The sequence below is a fragment of the Mustela lutreola genome, chromosome 1 (assembly GCF_030435805.1).
Source record: "Mustela lutreola isolate mMusLut2 chromosome 1, mMusLut2.pri, whole genome shotgun sequence".
Lineage (NCBI taxonomy): Eukaryota > Metazoa > Chordata > Mammalia > Carnivora > Mustelidae > Mustela > Mustela lutreola.
In genome coordinates this window covers 260,178,959-260,198,346 of record NC_081290.1, presented here as the reverse complement: position 1 = coordinate 260,198,346, position 19,388 = coordinate 260,178,959, and the positions used below count along the sequence as shown (strand labels likewise).

The window sequence follows — 19,388 nt, the reverse complement described above, 5'->3', positions numbered from 1 at the left end:
GAAGATGAATAAGATATGGGCCCTTCCCTTAAGAAGCTTCATCTACCGGATCATAATGACCTATTGTGATAGACTAGTTTGATTTCCAATAATGCATCTAAATACTACCTTCATTACAAAATAGTGACAAAGTTTTGATCTGCTAGAGAGATAGTGTGTGTGTGTGTGTGTGTGTGTGTGTGTGTGTGTGTATTTATTACCCCTGAACAACTTTTTCATGCTTTAACAAACTTTTTAAAAAAGCCCTAAGTCCAGCTTATAGTTGGGGAAGATATGTCCACTTGGGTTTCCTATAATATTGTATTAGTGTTATAGACTCGGTTATTAAAATTCTTAATTTTTTTCCATAGTTTTAAAATGTAAAAGTCATCTTTTATCTCCTAAGTGTTCTTTTATAAAATGAATCCTTTTGTTCTCAGGAAGTTTTTGTAGAATAGATAACCAAACCTGTAGGAAAATTTAAAGACTCTTAAGTCTCTTACATAATTGAAAACATCTTATCCAGCTACATTATTTACTATTTTATGAACTTTAATAATGTTTATTTAATTTGGGGGGTTGCTTTTCTAGATGATACATATTCTTTGCAGTTAATGACAATAAAACATCAGTTATTTTCTAAGCTTTATTTCTCTTACTTATGTTTCACATACTGCATTGTATAGAGCAAAGTTCCTCCTTACTTTAGGCCCTACTGACATTTGGGCCTGGAAGAATCTTTGTTGTGGGGGCTATTCTGTGCATTGTAGAATATTTAGCAGTGTTTTTGGTCTCTACCCACCACAGGCCAACTGCACTCCAGTTGTCAAAGTTAAGACAACCAAAATTGGTTCCGTACGTTGCTAAATGTGTCCTGAGAAGTAACGACTGGTCTAAAAATTCCAAAACATGGAGTAAAAACAACAGTGATAAAGGCATCTCTAATTTGCTTCTGCTTTTACAGGGAATAATGCTTCTGGTGTTTTTTCATTAAATAAATCAGTTTACCATAAGAGTCTTTATGAGGTCAAGGAAGTAGACTTTTACTCTTATCTTAAAATAAATAAAATGTAAAATTGCAGTGAGTGCTGATGGATGATGATGAAGGATAAATTCTTTGTGGTCAAAAAGAAATAATACAGTTCAGTGGCCCCCTTAGGACCAAGGCTGGGTAGGGAGCAAGTGAGTGAGTGTGTGTGTGTACAGTGTGAAGGAGTTGGGTGGGGAGTGTTGTGTAACTCTTGATTCTGGACACTTGGCTTATAGAAGCTGAGAAGAATCTATGCTAAGAGAACACAGCCAAGGCTTTTGCACAGGGGAGGGAGTCCAAATGCTGGGTTATCGCTGTAGCTGAGAAATAGCCCCTTGGTATTCAGAAGTAGATGAGTTCTGTAGCCACTCTTTTCAAACGATAATTTATTGCTGGTTTTGTTTTTCTGAACTCATTTTATTAGGCTTCTGCTTTCAACATTTCAAATATAACAAAGGAGTTGAGAGTCCCTGTTATTAGCTTCCAATGGCCTTGAGACGGCTGCCCCTGTGACTGAGGGGATGATGGCAAGCTTGGCAAAAAGCTGGGGGGGTCATGTTCAAACCTTCAAAACCAGACTGGGGTAGGGGCCACAGACAGACGGCACAGGTGAGGGGAAGCATAAATCCTACCGCTAAGCCATTCAGACTCCACGTGGCCTGAATGGGCCTCCCTCGTGGGGGGTTCAGAGCTTCCCGCCCCCCACACCCCCAAGGGGCTGGCGGATTTATGTCAGCAAGAGCACTGCAGGAGAAAGAGATTACGAATGCTTTCAAAGGGTGTGTGAGGGGGTTGCTCCTCGGTCTGAGCGGTCTGGGACACAGAGCTGAGTCTGTGAGGACCTGGGCTGGTGCCAGCCAAGGGAGTAGGGTGGCCTAAGGAATGGAAGGTCACTGGCCAGTTGGGGGTTTTGATAATTATAACCTTGTTTCCTTGAAGGTACCAGCGTCCTTGATTTTGCAGCTTCAAAGAGCGCTGTCTCTGAAGTAGGGGGACGTTCACACCTGCTTTCCTGCAGTGATTTCTGTCTTCCTGGCTGCAGACTCAACAAGACAACAATACGTCTGTGGACATTTTCAAGGTCGTATTTACAAACCAGGCATGGGAAGCTTCTCGTCCACCCTTTCTTCTTAAATGAAAATGAAAAGGTTACTGTGCCCCATGAGACTAGAGCCACGAACCCAATTTAATGGTTTTACCTTAAATTCAGGTACTTTGTAGGTCAAGCACACGAAATCATCACACATGCACACACCCATCCTTGTCCCCTCTCCTTCCAATTCTTACACCACCCCAAAGGGGCTCATCATAGAACCGGAAGTCTAGTAATTACTAAAGACAGCAGTATACAATACACCTGGAATGGTTGTTTTTCCTCTCTGCTCTCCCATTCATCTCCAGAGAAGCTGTGCCAACAAGAGTGAAGAAATAGAAGCAGAGTGCTGCCTTTCATATTTTCCTTACAGCACTTACATTTCCACGAGGCCTTTAGAGCGGAGAGAGGTATTTATTGTTTTTGAACGGGACCCTGTTTGTCTGCTGTCCGCAATGAACATGATCCAGAGATGGGGTTTCCTCTGGCGAAACGTATACTTGCTTCTCTTCACACCATCTTCCCACGGATTATCCTATCAGTAAATGTGCAAATTTAAAACCACGTTTTGGGTTGAAAAATCCCATTTGTTAAAGACGAGATGACTGGTTTCTCGCATGTGAAATCTTCCCAAGAATGAGACTGGGAAGACTGGATATTGCACATAACTTCTTGGATCCTGTGCTCCGATGTTTCTCTTGCTGCCACCAGCTCTGCTGACCAAACCTTCCTTCTCTAGGCAAAAGCAGGTGCTGGTCAAAGCCTTTCTATGAAATTAGAAAGAGAAAAATATTGTCTATTTTTCTAGCAAGTTGTTGGTCTGAACTTGACAGTGATAGTAGTTCCACACACAAAATATTCCCCCTTTTTAACTTTTGCTCGGAGATTGCACAAATACACAGTTAATGTTGATGAATTTCCAGTTTAGTGACATAATTAAAGAACTAGAATCTTCCGTCATTGAAAATATAGTCTCTCCCCCAAACCCCTTTCTCTGTCTCGCTCTCTTCCTCCCCCCTCCCTCTCTCCTTCTCTTTCTCTCTCTATCTCAATCGTGTTAAGAGTTTCTCGCTTCCTAAGTCATGGGTAACGACTGCTATGACTCCATCCTCCAAAGTCAGCTCCTACCTGCCACCTGGGACCCTGGGATTCTGAGCTTTTGCTTGTGATTTAATAACGAGACCCAACGGAGAGGCCCAGGTGCTATATCTCATACCCTTACGGATTGCCAAGGGAACATTTAATCTGTTGACTTTATTCAGTTATGCTAGTCTGGCAAACATACCTGGAGCTGTAAATTATTTAGATGTTTAATTTATTTGGTGTAGAAGGAGCTCTCTTATACCTTACTTATCTAATAGCAGAAGGTGAAAAACCACTTTGTTTGCAAATCATAAAAACTTTAACAGATTGTGCCTTACAGAGTAAAACAGACTTCCCTGACCTGAAAGGTATAACAGGGGTCCAAACAAGCATTGTTAACACATTATCCCCTAAGATAAAAATTATGGCATAAGTCTGCTCAGGTTAGAAGTGAAATGTGAAACAAAGGCCTTCCATTGGATAATAACTGCTAGTCTGAAGTGAACACAAAAATTGACTATAACTGAGGGGTCAGGAGTGGACAGCAGGGACCTTTGCCAGAGTGCCGTGTACTTCCCAATGACCCAGGGAGGGAGATATTTAAAAGCCTAGGTAATATGATATAATCTAAACCCTATTAGGATGCAAAATTACTATCTAATAATGAAACACGTCATTGTTTTATTGACTATAACCTTACACTTAGTACATTATCATTAATACAGAAATTCAGCTCATGTTTCCTTAAAATAGAAACAACAAAAATAGATGGTCTAATGGATCAACTACTGTTACATCCGAGGGTGGGTGCCCCACCCTCCAACTGTTTCATTCACTCCCCTAATAAGAAAGGGTTGTTCTGAAGCAAAAATAAGCCTAATCCATAGTAACACAAAGAATCTATAGTAATACATAATCTGTAGTAACACAAAAATATAAATGAGAGGAGTACAAAAATTCTTTGTAAAATTTTTCTTTTACAATTGCCTTGCTAAAGGTCCTTCTGGAATCAGGGGATATGTTTGGGCTTTTATTTATCGTCATGCAAATACATTAAGATTTTTTGTTTAGAAGATGGGATCGGGAGGGAGACAAACCATAAGAGACTCTTAGTCTCTCAAAACAAACTGAGGGCTGCGGGAGCAGGGGAGATTGGGTTATGGACATTAGGGAAGGTATGTGCTATGGAGAGTGCTGTGAAGTGTGTAAACCTGGTGATTCACAGAACTGCACCCCTGCGGCTAACAATACATTATATATTAAGAAAAAATTAAAAATTTTTTTTTTTTTTTGCTTAGCAATGGGAGGCAGCAAGGGTTTAGCTAAGAACACTGGTTCTGCAGTCCTGCTGCCTGGTTTTGAATTCTTGACTTTTATGAGCTGTGTGACGTTGAAGAAGTTACTTAAGTTTTCTGCACCTCGGTTTTCTTATTTGTAAAATAGGGATAATATCTTTCTCATGGAGTTTTTGTGTGGTAAAGTACATGCCATGGCACGTAATTGCTCAGTAAACGTTAAATTATTGCTGCTAATCATTTCCTATGTGCTCTGGACTCATGTCCTCATTTCCTTACAATAAAGAATGCTCTGGAGTAGTTATTACTTCTATTTTGCTAAAGATGAAATTTACCTCTAGACCCAGCACTGAACTAAGCAGAGCCCCAGTTCCACCTCAGGTGGATAAGTCTTTGTGTCAGGTCTGGATCCCCAGAAGGGGACTCTTTTTTTTTTTTTTTTTTTTTTTTTTAAGATTTTATTTATTTATTTGACAGACAGAGATCACAAGTAGGCCAAGAGGCAGGCGGGGGTGGGGGGAGGCGGGCTCCCTGCTGAGCAGAGAGCCCGATGGGGCTCAATCCCAGCACCCTGGGATCATGACCTGAGCTGAGGCAGAGGCTTGACTCACTGAGCCACCCAGACGCCCCAAGAAGGGGACTCTTGAGAAAGAGTGCTCAGGAGCGACATCTATGGGCCATGGGAGAAGCTGCACCACTCGGCACACCCAGGATGCTTAGGCACAGACATGGCCCCTCAGGGTTGGACCCCACTGGGGCAGTGGGATCCTTAACCAGCCTCCCCACAGAATCTGCAATCCTTAGATATAGGATGCCCTAGAAGTGTGGTGGCTTTGGGAAAAGCTGCTCTCTTCATCCAAAAACTCTGTCCTGAGAAGGTCTGAGCTGGAGAACTGTCAGCAGCCAACCTTCAAGGCAGCTGAGGGCATAGGCACTTCAGTCTGGAGGGGCAGTCAGGCAGGGTCCCACAGGGTCCACGCCTCCTTGCAGTTTAGGAAGGTGTTCAAGGTCATCTCATGGCCTGTGGCAGATGTGATCCCTGGTTCTTTTGCCCAGAGTCTCTCAGACCCCATTAGTGTTGGGGAGTCAAGGAAGCACATGGACAGACTATCTCTGGGAATGACAGAATGTGCTTGGGGACCTGAAATAAACACAGAAGCAGCTGACCAGGACCAAAAACAAGTAAATCACAGACGGGCCTTGGCTGCTGTGGTTTACATTCTCTTTATAACTGGCTCAAAGGTAGGTCAATTAAAGATGTTTAAGTAGCCCAAATTCTAAAAATCCAATCCCCTCTAGCAAGCACTTTTTATGGTGTTCATGTCATAATCCATAGGCTAGAACCACAGAATTTTAAAATCAGAAGGGGCCTAACGGATCCACCTCCTTAATTTGGATTGGGGTGGAGTAGAGTCAGTTTGTCAAGGTCATACAGTAAGTTAACAGTTACACACAATGGGATTAGGACCATAAACATGAAAACTGATATCTCAAGCAGAGTCTAGCTGTTTGCCAACTGCAAAGAAATTGTAAAAACAAATTCTTGGCTGAAAACTTGAAAGGATAGGTTTGGAATGTTATCTTAATGCACATTACAATCTTGAAGTTTCTTGCCATATTCTAGATGAAGTACTGTGTTTATATTCTATTCATTTCCATGCAAAATGGCTTCGAAAACTAAATGCCAAGAATTCTCACTGACATTGTTTGGTTCACATTTCTTTGATTATATTTTGCTTCTTTTCTGGAAATACAATATTTTATGATGAAAAGATTCATTTCCTCCTAGCACTGGAGTTTTTCTCCATATAACTGAAACTAGTTCATAAAGACTGGATGGGGTAGGAAATGTTTAAAGAACCGATTTCAGATTTGAGAGTAAAATCTTATCTTTGAAATTACTTTCGCAGAACCCATCAGACAGAGAGAGAGCTGTCAGGTTTAAACTGTACCACCAATTTTATGTTAACTTATTATCTGAAGTGCAATTCTCTGGCACATGGTATGTTCAGAACCACAAAGATTAGTACTTAGCCAAAAACAAAAAGGTTTTTAATTTTTCATTACCTCCTCACTGTATACTACCTAGCTGAAGTTAGATGTTTAAAAATCCCATATGGTTGTTCAGCTCTTCAGAGATCTTAACCCTTAACTTTCCATCAGAAAACTTTCTGGACAGTATCTAAAGAAGAGCGGCAGTTAAATATTAGAGTAGAGAGTGCAGAGTCAGGATCCATTCTGCATTGGGTCAAAGCCCAACTTCACCAGCCGTATGACTTTGGGCAAGTTATTGAACCTCTGTAAAGTGGGAATCATATTAGCATTTGGGTCTCATGGTTGTCATAAGGATTAAACGAGATAATATATGTGAAATGCGTAGGACAATGTCTATACACAGTAGTGCTCGGTTGATGCCATATAGCTAGAATTTGCTTTTTAAACTACGGAGGATTGTATTTTACAAAAGACAGTGGAAGACACACATTTAAAGTTACGATGAAAAGATGAAAATCTAAAGACAGTTAAGGGATGATGTTGAATTTCTGATACTTACAATGGAACTCTTGGATAAAAAAATCATAAGCCTTGTTAGACCATAAATTTTGATTCTAAAGATTCATTCCACAACCCGATATACATAATAAAGAGACAGTAAATGCTCAATTTTTAACCAGAGGTAATTTGACTCTGGAAGCCAAAGAACAATGTTCTCATAGTGAGCTCTAGAAAATCATCCTCAACAGATAGCAAAATGAAATTATGTTGATCGTATTCATCATTATCTGCCCAGTATTTCACACACTGCCACATACAAGGAATTTAATATGTGTGGAATGACTGACTGGTTGACTGTAATAGACAATGCTCTTTAATTCATGGAACTTTATAGAGTTTGAAGGGACTGCTTATGATATAATATGATCTGCTTTGATATGTCACAGATAAGGAGCCAGAGGACATATGACTTAAAACTAATTATGTGCTTAGTTGTTAACAGAACTGGAATTCAAAATGTTGACTCTCTGGCTTATGCTCAAATAAGTCATTGTCTTCTGTTGTAAATGTGTCATTAGAAACACCAGTTGCTTGAGATATTCATGGGGTAAAGAGTAGAAGGAGTTGTTGTATAATTGGATAATTTAGGGAACTGCAAACATACACATATTAAACTGTGGATCTCCAACAGGGAGACATAGCACTCCACACAGCATTTTTGAAGCGGGTTTGATAATAACACCCTCTTTGAAGGGAACGTCTTTGGGAGGATGTCGTTTATGAAACACAGAGAAAAAACCTTAGAAGAAGACTGACCAGTGAGCTTCAACATCCTTTAGTAAAGTTCGGCTAGATTTTGTTGATCTGGAAATGTCTTCACTTTATTCTCATTCATGAAATAAAGCTTTTCTGGATATACAGGGGACAGTTTTTCCTTTCAATGCTTTGAATATATTATCCCACTGTCTCTTTGCATTTACTGTTATTAGTAAGTCTGTTAAGAGTCTAATTATCAGTCCTTTGTAGGTGATGTTTCTTTTCTTCCAAGCTGCTTTTAAGATTTTTCTCATTGTCTTTGGTGTTCTCCAGTTTCCCTATAAACTTGTCTAAGGTATAAACTTCCTTTTAATGTATCTTGCTAGGTATATGGCTGTATTTCCTAAATTTTTTTTGTCAGTTTTGAATAATTCTCAGCTACTGTGGCTTCAAATATTATGTCTCTTTCATTTTCTAATTTCAACTCACTTTTGGGAGTAGAGAGAATATTTGCAGAAAAGCAGTTAGTTTAGTTAAGTGATAACCCACTCTATTAAACAGAGGCTCAGAAAGCCAGGCTGTAGCTTCATCCGGTAGGGAATGGAAAGCCACTGGAAATTTTTCAGTAGAAAAACAACGTAATTCAATCCAGCCTTTATTGGGTGCCTACTACGTACCTCTAAGATGTACTATGTACATCTTAGGCACTGGGATATAAAAATGAATAAAATGCAGAGCTCACCATCTAGCAGTATGACTGAAAACATAACCAGGAAGACTGAGCTAGACCATTACAGTAGTGATCAGACACCAATGTGAAGAAAACAACTATGAAGCTGCAGTAATGGTTCAGGTAAGAGCCCAGGAGGGCCAAAACGAGGCCACTGGTGGTGGGGATGGAAAGGAAGGAGTGGATGGAGAGATCTTATGGAGATCGCATCTGGAGAATATTCTAATTACCCAGATATGGGAAGCAAGGGAAAGGAAAGACCCAGAGATCACCTGAAGATTGTGAACACAAAGAATGGGGAGAACACCACCACTAAAAAAAATGGAAACACCAGGGGCACCTGGATAGCTCAGTTGGTTAAGCATCTGCCTTTGCCTTAGGTCAAGATCCCAGCGTCTTGAGATGGAGCCCCGGGGTGTCAGGCTCCATGATGCCTGCTTAAGATTCTCTCCCTCCACCCCTCCTCTCCACCCCACCCGGTCATGCATGCTCTCTCTCTCCCTCTCTAAAAAAAAAGAAATAGAAACACCAGGAAGAGGGCTTTGTTTTGGGGGGGGGGGGGATGATGACTTTGGTTGTACACATACTGAATGTGAGATTCCGTGAGTATCCTGGGAGAGGTATCCAGCAGGAAGCTGGGTTTATGAAAACAAAATCAGGGGGAAGTCAGAAATCAGAGTCCGTGGCACAGCAGTCATGGTTTACACCATCTGCCGAAGATGAAATTGCCAAGGAAGAGTGCTGCAAACCACCCCCACCCCGCAAACACACATGTTTCAAATTGCTGGATAAACATGTGAAAATCACATGAGCATCCTTAAAAGAGAGTGAAGCACAAAACAACTATTCTTCCATCCAAAACATCTTGTCCTGTCACAGTGAACGAAATTAGGTCCTTCCAGATCCATTCTTCTGTGTCTTGGGAGCTTTTTCGTCATCAGGGTCGCCAGTTACAACATAGATGTCCCCAGATAATCCTTGCGCCTTGATCAGAAGATCCCTGACCCAGCGCGGGTTTACTGGGGTCTTTCCCAGCTAGTGACAGTGGGAATTAGGTTGAAGTGCTGTGGAAGTTAATCTCCTTCTCAGGAGATCAGCAAGAGACAGCAGGACTCTGACTAAAAGTGATCTGGTAACTGACAAAACCACCTTTCAGAGTCTCCTGAGGCCCAGCTACTGGACAAATGCAGGTGCACGTGTGCATGCCCACAGGCGCACACATATACACTCTTACGCACATGTGTTGACCAAATGTGTAGGGTAGGAATGTGGCCTAAAGTTCAGCAGGGACAGATCAGCACTGTAACTTCTTTTGACAGTTACAATGTTTGTATGTCAGGTTGGTTGACTAAAATATTACATTGGTTCCCTTTCCCTTCATTCAAACAGACTTCTAGGCTTTGCAGGGCTTTGCTTGGAAAATTTGGGCAGAGCTAAAAATCGGATGCAGCCTCTTGGGATAAAAGGTTTGCACCTTGGTACCCGATGCCACTGAACACTTACAAGATGGCTAAGATGGTAAATTTCACATGATTTTTACCACACCACAATTTTTTAAAAAGTCATTGAATTAAGTACAAAATAATTTTGTTTTGAGACTTCTGACATATGGATGTGATAATAAAAAATACACATCACAATTATGATCTTAAAAAAAGTTTCGTGCCTTGAGGCACCATGACGGATGGTCTGGGGAGGGAGGGCTCAGGGAGGATGACTTTGAGAAGTGATGAGTCTAGGAGAAGAGGTCCCCCTCAGGAAGGAGTGCAGATCATCTAGATGGGAGATTTTCTCCCTGCTTCCTGGCAGTGCCTAGATAGGCAGCATCTAGTGAGGAGGGGCTGCATGAGCTCCTAGGGAGGCCCGATCCCAGTCTCACCAATGAGGAGCAGAGTGCTCCTCAGCCTGGAACAGAGGGCAAGGATTTAACCTCTTCTGGACATCACTACTTATCAGCTCCAAGAGCCAGGCTTGGCATGTGGTAGGTGTTCAATAAATATTTGTTGAATAAATGAATAATGATGATAAGGCAGGGCCTTCGTATTGCAAAAGACCTCTGGACTTCTGCCCAAGCCTCTGGATTAAAAAGAGGGAGGTAGATAGTTACCTTTCTCACTAGCCTGGCAAGATGGGGACTTGGAGTCAGAGTTAGGTGGATTTAAGGAAAATAATAGAGACATGGTGCACATCTGATAGGCAACTTAAAAACTGACTATTCCCGGCACCCTTTCCCATATGTTATGTGATATGTGTGCAAATAAATTATGCTTGTAACAACATACATTACATAACATAAATAGTAGATGTAGATAAAAACATAAATGATAAATGTTTATTTACTAGCGGAAAAAGAATTTTCAACATGAGCATAAGCAGTGTCAGAGCTATAATTTTGAGGGGAGGTTCCAAAGCTTTCCCCACTGGGGATCTCTTGAGAATCAGACACCCTGCCTGTGGGCAGCCATGGGTATGAGTCAAGTCTAGGATAAACCCGTAGCGCACCTGTCCCATGCAGGCCTTGAGGCCAGGGAGGAGTCTGATGTGCAGCGGAGAGGGAGGGTGGGTGAATGCAGGAGTGGCTCCCACACCCAGCCCTGTCACCCCATGGTCTCAGATTAGTCCTTCAACCTCTCCTGCCAAACAAGTGTTGGGTTTGATGGTCCCTAAGACAGGGCTTGGGTCCGGCCTGCACCCACTTTGTGCAAGCATCCCAGTGTCTGTGGACTGTGTCGTCTAACTGGTCCACTAGCTGCAATATGGTGCTTAAATATTTTCAAAGTCATCCTTACCGTCAGGTCCCTTCCATGTGAGGAGAAGTCTCTTGCAGGTCTGTGGAAGACAGGCAATTTGGCTTTCTAGAAGCAGAAGAGTCACAGGCACTCATCCAAAGCATTAACTTATATGATAATGAATATTACTCCCGATGACTCCAAGAGCAGTTGCCATGAGCTGTATAACAGTCTGCTTATCCTGGCTCTATGCTCCAATTCTCCATTTTCCAACATCCTTTAACTTTTCTCCCTCTACTGTAAAGTAATATGTCCCTTGGCTTCAAAACATGTGGACACCTTCCCACTGATGTGGAAAATAACAGAAGGCTTGAACCCAGAGCACCTGAGGTTCTCCCATGGTGCCTCACTCTTCCTCTTAGAAAGAAAACAAAACACAAAGAGATGTTGCTAAGGTAAGACAATGTCTGGCAGCCTGTGTTCTCTCATCGCATCCTGTCCTCTACCTAGAAAATCCTCTCTACACCCTTTCTCTGGATGAGCTTCTATCCACCCTTCAGTGCCCCAACCTATAGTTACTTTACTTCCATAATATTTGTTACCCCTCCCCCCACGGTTCTAGAAGCTACCATTTTGTGATGTAAGTATTATTTATAAGTCTACTTCCTAACTAGAACTCTTTGAGGGCAGAAATTGGGTTTTGTTCTCTGTGTCCGATTGCCCAGCACGACACCTGGCATGGAGAAGACAGATGTACAAGAAAAGTCATTCATGTCCTAAATAACGCTAAGCCCACCGCCTCCATGACCCAACCCATAGCTAAGTGAACCAGGAACGCATGTGTCACCCTTGATCTAGACAAATCAGATTTGCTTACAGGATTCTGAACGTAAGAGTCATTAGGGCTAGGAGTCAGAAAGTGTGGCCACTGGGAGGTCACATAAAACTGTGACCTTCAAAGTCCAAACTTGAGACAAGAACTTCGGTGCAGGAAGTTCATTTAGGAGGTCATTTGAGGAAGTACAAGGGAGGATGGGGGAAGGGAGACAGAGAAGGGAGAAAAGCCAATATAAGGTATGTTAATGAGCAGGTTACCACCATGGGAAACTGTGGTTTAACCCCCCCGCCCCTGACATGCCCTGAGAAACCATGTGGGCCGTACCTTAGATCCCATTGGAAAACCAGAAGGTTGGGGCATTTATGCACTGACTTCTAACATCCCCTGCATGGGGATGCACATTCCTGCAGTCCAGCAGCTTGCTTGCTTGCTTTTTTTTTTTAATTTTATTTTTTTTAATTGTTTAAAGATTTTTACTTATTTATTTCAGAGGGAGGGAATGAGAGAGCGAGAGCACAAGAAGGGAAGGTCAGAAGGAGAAGCAGACTCCCCACCGAGCAGAGAGCCTGATGAGGGACTTGATCCCAGGACTCTAGGATCGTGACTTGAGCCAAAGTAGTCGCTTAACCAACGAAGCCACCCAGGCACCTCCAGCAAGCTTTCTGGTACAACAACAACAACACGAAACCAAACCACTCTTTGAAAAGCAGAGAGATATGGATACTGGAGGTGGGGAGTTCCATTCCATGGAGACTGACTACCACTACTGCAGGTGAACTCCAAGGTGGGCAGGACACCAATGACACCTGCTACAAAAACCCAAAGCCAAACCAAGTGATGGAGTAGTGGGAACCAGGAGCCTTATAGACAGGGCTAATCTGGAGAGGGGAGAGTGTAGTAGGGAAGCTGGTGGAGAAGCAGGAGAAGCAGCGAGCACAGCCAGCACACGACCCAGAAGAGAGGCCTGGCCATCACCCCTTCCTAGTAAGCAGCAGCCTGAAGAGCCCCAGCTGGCACAGTCCCCATAGAGATGTGACGCAGGCTTTGCACACCGGCCAATGCTCTTCCAGTCTCTCTCCCATAATTTCTTCCAGCTCCTTCTCATATATTTTTGGTCAACCCTGAGCTTCCCTGACCCATCATGAAGACCCACCTAAGTCAAAGACTCCCCCAACAATATCCCTATTTACCTGCTGAGCTAGACCCTCAGCTTCTTTATGCAATGCGTAGGAGGAACTACAGCTTCCAGAAAACCTGTATCCTAACATCTAACATGACACTTTGCCCGTTATTTCTTTGCAGTAGGTCCAGTGTTATTAGCTATACATTCTGGTCAGCGAGTCTGGGTCAGATCTGTTTGTCAGAACACAAAAGTGATGGCAGAAAGGGAGGTTAGGGCAGGAAAAAAAACCCAATATATATCATAAGACACGTCCAACTTTGCCAGTGTAGTGAGGAGCTTCACGTCTTGGCTGGGAACAGCCACAGTAGTAAACATTAATGCTCAATGGCTGAGAAGGTCAGAATAGTTTCTCTGCTCTAGATCTCACTGGCTGAGAGCATCTGATGACACTCACCAACTAGGAGAGAAATTGTACATACACTCACCAGATTTTTTGAAGTTTTATTTATTTAAGTAGAACCCAAGGTGGGGCTCAGTCTCATAACCCCGAGATCAAGAGTTGCATGCTTTTTTTCCAACTGATCCAGCCAGGCACCCCTAAGCTCACATTTTTATTTTAGAAAATGCCTCAGATGAAAACAGTGCTATAATGATTTGCTATTGAGGAGGGTAATACTAAATCTTAAAGTATTCCCTGATGTTTAATTCTAAGGGATTCCACTCTATCAACAATAAATCCCTTTTACTTAGTCTGAGAAGCTTTCTGTTCCTTTGCCATCAGACAATATTATGTCAATATCATGCCACCTGTATTAGTCAGGAAAACAGAACCAGCGTAGGGGGTAGTTTAAGGAATTAGCTCACATGATCCCACAGAATAGCAAGTTCAAAATTTGCAAGGGTAGTCCATTGGTGGGAAACCCAGGGAAAAGGTAGGTGTAGTTTGAATCCAGAAAGCCTTCTGGCAGAATTCTTTCTTTCTCAGGGAAAGTCATTCTTCTTTCTCTTAGGTCTTCAACTGATTGGATGAGGCCCACCCACAGTATGGAGGATTATCTACTTCACTCAAAGTCTTCTGAATAAAAAGTCCAAACAAAGTCTACTGACTTTGAGTAAATCTTAACTAAAAATGTAATCTGAACTAAAAAAAAAAAAAAAAAAATCCTTCATAGAAATGTCTGGAATAATGTTTGACTAAGTATCTGGGCACTGCGGCCTAGCTAAGTTGAGACAGAAAATTAACCATCACACTCCCATCTTTGATCCTTAATAGTAGCTGCCTTGAGGACCATGCTTCCAACAATTCTTTTTTTTTTTTTAATATTTTATTTATTTATTCGACAGAGAGATCACAAGTAGGCAGAGAGGCAGGCAGAGAGAGAGGAAGAGAAGCAGGCCCCCTGCCAAGCAGAGAGCCCGATGTGGGGCTTGATCCCAGAAACCTGGGATCATGACCTGAGCTAAAGGCAGAGGCTTTAACCCACTGAGCCACCCAGGCGCCCCTGCTTCCAACAATTCTGAAGCCACTTCAGACTCAATAGGAAAGGACGCCCAGATGAATGAGTAATGTCTATTGTGAGCATAGACAAGAGGAGAGACAGCTTGTGTCACATATTCACTAGTCCTGTAGTAGAAGTGTAGTTCACGTTTATTGGATGAATGAACAAATGACAAATTCTGTCCATTTTGTCATTAAACCTAGAACTTACCTGCTTTTTTAAAAGATTTTATTTATTCATTTACCAGAGAGAGAGAGTATAAGCACAGGGAGCAACAGGCAGAGGGAGCAGACTCCCCATCAAACAGGGACCCAGATGCGGGGCTCGATCCCAGAACCCTGGGATCGTGACCTGAACGGAAGGCAGATGCTTAACCAACGGAGCCACCCAGGTGTCCCTAAACCTAGGACTAACCTTGATTAAAACTTCGTTCAAATTGCATTGTTAGACACCAACCAGGCCAGCCGAGCCAATTCCCATGTGCACCTACACGCATGCCCATGAACACTCCCAGCAGCTTTATTAGCAACAGCCCCAAAGTGGAAATAACCTTGATGTCCCCCAACAGTACATGTAACAGTTCTGTAAATAAAAAAGTACCGTGCCACCATGACTGGCCCACAGTGGATATGAACTTTAGCTCCATACAAAATAGACGAATGGGTCTTACAAATGTAATGGCAAATGAAGCCAGTTACAAAAGAACAGGGCAGGAGTTCCGTTCATATGAAGTTCTAAGATATAAAATTAAACTATTCTATATAGATGCACACCTAGGTGGTAACTAATTATTTTAAAAGGCACAGAAGTGATTCCCATAAACATCACAATTTCAGTTTTCTTGAGGAGCATGGTAGCAGCTTATGGGGGAAAGTTAGCAATATTATATACGCCTTGACTTGGGTGTTAACTTTAAAACAACTTGTTAAATGGCCCTTTCCCCCCCATGTGTTAAACTTCACAAAAACTTTAAAAAAAAAAATGTTCCTAAGGTCTCCTTATGCCAACTCCTGAAAAAAGTGAAAATGCAGAGGACATCCCAAACCGCTCACGCACTCCCCATTTAGCCTCTGGCCAAAGAGGCCAGTCACCGACTTTGCAGGCTTCTTCCTCACTAGTATCTACTTTGTATCCTTTTCTATCTTGTGTCTTCTTCCAGAACAAAGGTCTCTATTTTAGTACTGTGAGTAGATGTACAATATAACAAAGTTAACAGTTGAAAGTCCTAAAAAAATTCGTCTTCAGCAAAACTTGCAAAGCAGCTGCTTTGCAAAAAGACGAATGTCACTCATGGGATCAAAAGCCTAGAAGGATTTCGTGGAAAAGTTCAGTGGTGTGTACAGGCAAAGTCGACTGTGAGCAGAAGTCCCCATTAGAGGAGAGAGTGTCCGTCTGTCTCACCATCGGCTGGAAGTGTCATGGATAACTAGATTTTGAAGGACAGAAATCCTGATACAAAGGACAGGCTCTCACGATTCACTTTCCAGGACAGATGCTTAAAATTTGGAATGCATCTTCCAGAAGGTTAGAGAAAAGGCTGAGTGATTTTGAGGGCTGGTGCTGGAGGTTTACTTTAGCCTCTTTTCATAGCTTTTAGTACTTAGAAATTTGTAGTTAAATATGCTGCTTCTTTCTGGGAAACAGACTCAGCCCTGTCCCACCTCTGCGTGGGGAATAACGAATTTCATATGGAAACCCCAAAACCCAGAGAGGAATATGCAATTCTTCAGACACCGCATGTCGGACTGGCTGTCACGGACCCTGGTTTGGGTCAGGCTGTTTAAGAGTCTTTGGAACAAGCCTTTATCTAGAGGGGACATTTTATAGATCCATTAAATCTACATTTTCTCCTGGGCTCCTTTCCCCAACTCCCCTCCACCCCGCTCTAGTCACACACTCTAAAAACCCCCTTAAGCCCCAGAAATAAATCTCTATAAACTGCCAAGTGTTCAATCAGGCTTTTACTGTATCTCTTCGCAATTAGAATAAATTTACGGCTCAGAGAGATGGGGGGAAATATGCAAGGTACTCCTTGGGTAAATACACTGCGGCGAGAAAAGTGGAGGCTCTGTAAAAATTATCTCTGTGAATTCAACAAGAATCAAGGTCACCGAAGCTGCTACATACCAGGGAATGTTAATTAATGGGCCTGCAGCTGGTGGTACCACTTGGCCGCTCGGCTCCAGCTGCTTGCTCCATATTTCTCTCGTTTGTAGGACCATTCTTGGATCAGATCCCATCTCTTTTTTTCCTCCAAGTACAAAAAGTACATAAGTCTCTCCTGGAAGGATGCCAACCTTTCAGAGAACTAAGGAAAGTGTTGTTTCTTAGCTATTTTTATCTCCTTTTTTTAAAGAAAGGACACTCTATCACCTCGGGAGCTGGGTGACTTCCAATCAGCGTTCAAGCTGTGGTCTGAGGTCACCGTTCTGGCACTTTCCGCAGGGAGGTGTCCTGAAGACGGAGAGCAGAGAGGGACACTCGTAACTTCCCTTGCAACTAAAGCAGAAGACACCTGAAAAGATGTCTCCCCTCACCATCTTCTTCATGACAAGGTTTACAGGTTAGGCCAGTCTGAAGGCAAGGTAAAAATGCAACCAGGACAGCTCAGAGATGAAGAAAGAGGGAGACGAGAACAGGAGAAAAGGAGAGAAGCAAAGTCTGACTGAAGAGGCAGAAATTATTTCCAGGGTCAGGGTAGTCTGTTCCATTTACACCTGCTGGGAAGCATGAAATGAGACCAGGTGTGTAAGCCACTGAGCATCCTTAGAAGGGACACGGGCTGCTATTGTTAACCATAATACCAGTTAGCTGAATAACATCAGCAATGAAGTGGAAGTGTTCAACCCGGGCCTCGCCATGTGGTCTGTATTTAGGCAGTGCATTGCTCTGGCCAAGCACGGACTTCAGAGTCAGAAAGATCTGGGTTCAAGTACCTGCTCAACCCCTTAAGTAGCTATGTGAAACTTGGCAGCTGCATTAGGCTTTCAGACCTCAACTTGGTCATCTGTAAAATGGGCTAATGATAGTATCTGCCTCACGTAAGCCCTTTGACAAAGTGCTTGGTACTGAAGTCATCTCAACCCATATTCGTGCTATAATGGGGGCTCTTATCATTGCTTCCATACGTCAGCAAGGGAAAAGTCAGGAGAAGTGTTTTGGGACAAGGGATGGCCTCTCTGGGCAGGTGAAGATAGCTTAGGAAGAACAGTTTTCTAAAGCAGCGGAAGGGGTCCTACTTGCGTCTGTTACAACCAGCCTTGTTTTTCTTCTCATTTGGAAACTTTCTTTCCTTCAGTGTTACACAGTAGAGGGACTGGGCGTTCTTCCACACAATGACAGACATGAAAATCGCGCCCAGAAACAACAGGGAAAAGGCCTGACTCTGCTTCTTTGAGGAATTCTCCAGGTAGTCGTTAACCATCAACTCCAGGCTCAGGGCTCTGGGGACGGCTGCCCCTATTCCCTGCTAAGGCGGCAGGTCGTCGTCCACTTGGGTCAGTTCCTTTGTGAGGGGAGACCCAGCTTTCTCGAGCCCTTTTTGAAGGAAGGAAGAATGTTCTTAAAAATTGGGAAATGTTCTCCATTACTCCTTCACACTGTAAAATGATATTTGGGCCTTTTAAAAGACTTGGGAAGTTTTGTGAAATTAAGGACTATGGATTTAAAGAAGCCTTGGGGGATTAGATTTTTCCTCCTCTTTGAAGCATTTGAAACAACTTTAATCTGCTTTTAGACTTCTCTCCAATTTGGTATGGCATTCTAGTAGAGTACTGTTGCCTTCCCTGTGGAACTGATACTTCTGTGCCTTTTTTTTTAAAATGCATGAAGAGAAATATTTGGGGCGGAGAACAAAAAAGCTTGAGTTTAAAGAACGAGACCTTTCAAGGTAAAGGGACTACTTCTAAGATGTTTGAAAGACAGTTTAAAATTTGTGTTTTGAGCGTAAGAAAATCAAACAAAGTCTAGTTGTATATGCAACCACAACAGTCTGACTGTTCACATCTTATTTTCTGATTGTTGGTCTTATGATATATATGGTGCTTTACAATGGGAAAAAATTTTAAATACTCTCATGTAATAGTACCACTCTGGGAGGCAGGCATTCTAATCCTTATTTTACCAACAAGAAAACTGGGGCTCAGGGAGTTAAAATTTTGCTTAAAGAAAATGTAATATGTCAAGAATTTCAACTTGGGGTTCAGGGCTTTGAACCCAAGACCTTTTCCACCACATCTCATGACTTTTAACCTCTCATGTGGCCTGGGCAGACCCGGTCAGCTTTCCATGCCTCAGTTTCCTGATCTGTGAGTTGAAAATCATACCACTCTGGCTTCCTTTCAGGGCCTGGAGAATAGATTTTCCAGGATGTCTATCTATCATGTGATCACGATTTCTTGGAATGGTGTACAAGAGTCCGAATGAAACACACTCTGTATTATCCCAGGGGGTGGGGAACCTGGAGAAGCAACAGACAGGAAAGAGGGGCACACACTTGTTCGCCTGGGGCCTTAATTCCCTGAAGCTATCAAAGAGGAGATAAGGGTATTATCAAAGTATGTGAAAACTCAACAGCTATGCAAGTCCAGAAGAATAGGGGCGCCTGCGTGGCTTAGTCTTAAGCGTCTGCTTTCTGCTCAGGTCATGATCTCAGGGTCCTGGGATCGAGCCCCGCATTGGGGTCCTGCTCAGCGGGAATCTTGCTTCTCCCTCTCCTACTCCCCTGTCTGTGTTCCC

The 19,388-nt window shown here is 42.7% G+C and overlaps 1 long non-coding RNA gene across 6 annotated transcripts in view; it reads right to left on the bottom strand.

The window, feature by feature from the left end:
• The window catches only part of LOC131810982 (uncharacterized), a 109,183-nt gene that overhangs the window by 52,932 nt on the left and 36,863 nt on the right, over nucleotides 1-19,388 (bottom strand). For 2 of the 6 annotated variants that reach the window (XR_009345778.1, XR_009345780.1), the window contains exon 3: nucleotides 2,483-2,869. The exons of 3 other annotated variants lie outside the window; for them this stretch is intronic. This is a non-coding gene — a long non-coding RNA (uncharacterized LOC131810982). Of the gene's footprint in view, nucleotides 1-2,482; nucleotides 2,870-11,251; nucleotides 11,318-19,388 lie in introns of all 6 variants that reach the window. One more of the 6 variants, XR_009345779.1, reaches the window with a different exon arrangement.